Raw genomic sequence first — 2895 nt, 5'->3', positions numbered from 1 at the left:
CCAAATCAGGTTAGATACAGATGTCTGTCTATCCTATATTTGGGTTGAAATACCAATATAATTTTCTAACTTGCTTTAATGATTCCGTAGCTCATTATTTAATGTGAAATAGTTCATGTCAACTGACAGAGAGAGAAAGAGATGTATTTGACAAGTTTGGCCACACTTATCAGAATAGAGAACAGAATAATGAATATATAGGTAAAGTTTGATTTTTGCTATTATCTGAATTTGGTGGTTTATGGAAGGACTTAAAGCCAAGATCTATCTAATTGATTTCACCTTGAGGGATTCACCCTTGAGTTAAAGCTAAGATCAAAGGTGTATTTGCGCTGCAGTTTAATGACAAGACTATTTTATGTTGTATTATCTGGCAAGGGTTTACACTATTGACACAATCTTAAAGGTGACTTTTCTATCTTTATTCTTTAATCTCTGATTCATTTTTAAATCTGTTTATAGGACTTGACTGAGAAATAAGGAAGAAGAAAAGGGTAGAACAGTACTATGAAAAAGAACTAAAAATCTATAACAATAACGATTAATTATTAGTCACACTTTGAGCTTAGAAGAGATGCATTTTTCAAGTAATTGATAGATTGGATGGTTGTGTTAAATAAGAAGTTTCTTCTATCCATAGGTTGGTCCATGTGATAGTGTCAATACTGTCGAATTTGGAAAAGCTACAGCTAAAGACAAATGTGATGGCAAAGCTAAATGAGTTTGATATGTTCAGTAGAATAGATAAACATTAAAAGCATTCTTGGGTTTCAATTTCAGTCGGATATACTTTTCATGCTTTGAATATAATGTGAATTAGACACGTTAAAGCATGTTAATATTTTCTTTTCCTAACTATTGAACTGTTATAAAAAAATTGTGGCAGATTACATAATCCTATATTTTCATATTTGGAGATTTACGTGGCATCAAGTAGCTCATTGGACATCAATCAATTCCATTAATCTGTTAATTCTTATAAGTACTAATTGTATTTCTTGATTATCCTTAGATGAAAATATAATTGGAGATGAACTGTATTCAATCATCCTTATGCTTTGTGCCGCCGTTATGCTTTAGAAGAGGTGGATCTCAACAATGATGCTCAGATAATTTATTTGTATACTTCGTCCCAAGTGTCATAATGTCATCCATTTTTTTCCTTTCATAAATCTGAAATAAGAAGAGACAAAGAAGCAATAGATCTGTTTTTCTTGGTTTCACTAAAAGCAATTAGAAAAAAAAAACTTTGTTAAAGAATGTTTTTTGCATTTTTTAGAGTGAGTCGACCTTATTGAAGTTGAAAAGGAGGCTTCAGAAAATCAGAGGAAGAATTCAAGAGGCACAGGTGGCAATGAAAACCATAACAACAAAAGCAAGCATAATGTATCCAAAAAAAGAAAAAGGAGTAAATAAATGAAAATTTTATTTATTAAGATATAGTATATAGAATTAATCAGGTATAAGCTCTTTTGGTTGAATTTTATATACTGATAGAACTAATCAATTTTATAATGATAATTTTTGCTGCATTTTTTTCAAGAAAAATCAATTGGGTGTTCATTATTTGAATGCAAATTAAGATTTCAAAGATCAATAATATGCTTATACATTTCTAGAGTAATTTAGTAAAAATTAGATATGCTCTTTTGCAGCAAAATATAGGCTGTTACTTTATTTTACTTTTTAAGTAGCTTAATCAGCACCTTATTGCTGAAGCTACAAATGCAAATGCTGAATGTGCATAGTTTATCATTTTTGTTATGCATAACACTTTTAAATATGGGTAGCACTCTTGCATGTGTTTTAGCAATAAACTCATTTGTACTACCTCATAATTGATTTCACAAATATTCTTACTTGATGAACCTAACTATTTTCTTGCTTGATGAACCAACCAATCACCATGGTAATCCTTCTCTCCCTTATGAAAAGCCTTTTATTTGTTGAGCTGCCATTTTATTTGATAGATTTCTCTATTGGCTCACCTATAATTTTGACTTAAAAGATATGTGGATCAATTATTAGGAAATCAAAGTTGAAATTGACCTCAAAGACCACAAGGTTCATTTATATTGCCTATTTGATCTTTATCTTATGTGGTTGATGTTCTGATGGGTGAGTTATTCTTATAAAATAGTTGAACTTGAAATATTGTAATCTTAGTTTAATTTTCTTTTCAATGATTGATGTGGTTATGTTCTTAGTTGAACTATATTGTTATAAAATTAGTTTGCTATGGTGTTATTAGATTTCATTTGGTTGCTAAAGCTCATCGTTTTGTTTTAATGAAACATTAGATCACAACTTTCACATTTAAATATTTAACCGGCCAAGAAAGCTAACCAAATGAGCACAATCAGTTAGCAGTTAATGCAATCTTTCCAAATAAGTCCAGTTGCCTTTAGGAAGATAGATAATGAAGTTGTTCAATTCTCTTAAGCTTCTCTTCGGTGCAAGTGTTATATATGCTAATATTATAATTTGCCATTTCTACGGATTTGCTTCAATTCTGGTTGCAAAATAGTTTTTGTTAATAGGATAACTCTTAGTAGTAATTTCAGTGACTAAATAGTGGAGCTCCAAATGTGGAGGTGTTATAGTATGCAAGAGTTGTAATTGATATAAATGTCATAATTCGTTGAATTTTTTTCACTGTGACTTAAGTTTTGGGAATTTATCTGTTGGGTTCAACATTAACTTTTAAAAGTTGTGCTCTTGATTGTATTGCAGTGTGTCACTGCTGAGCCTGATAGCCGTAAGAGATCCCTTCTCATTGGAGTTTGCATTGCAAACTTTACTGTTTTATCCGCCACGTTTAGTGGAATTATTCGAGCCATGAAAGTGAATGTTTGCTGTTTGTATGTGATCTTTTCTATGTATATAAATTAAATT

The 2895-nt window shown here is 30.5% G+C and overlaps 1 long non-coding RNA gene across 1 annotated transcript; it reads left to right on the top strand.

Annotated features, from left to right (window-relative positions):
• Positions 1–88: 88 nt before the first annotated feature.
• LOC127744663 (uncharacterized) lies at positions 89–1525 on the top strand. Its single transcript, XR_008005604.1, has 3 exons — positions 89–201; positions 339–406; positions 1280–1525. It is a non-coding gene; the product is annotated as an uncharacterized LOC127744663 (long non-coding RNA).
• The last annotated feature ends 1370 nt before the right edge of the window (positions 1526–2895 follow it).

This window comes from Arachis duranensis, unplaced genomic scaffold (genome assembly GCF_000817695.3).
Source record: "Arachis duranensis cultivar V14167 unplaced genomic scaffold, aradu.V14167.gnm2.J7QH unplaced_Scaffold_77090, whole genome shotgun sequence".
NCBI classification, from domain to species: Eukaryota; Viridiplantae; Streptophyta; class Magnoliopsida; order Fabales; family Fabaceae; genus Arachis; species Arachis duranensis.
The sequence above is the reverse complement of the archived record's forward strand: the minus strand, read 5'-3'. Positions and strand labels throughout refer to the sequence as shown.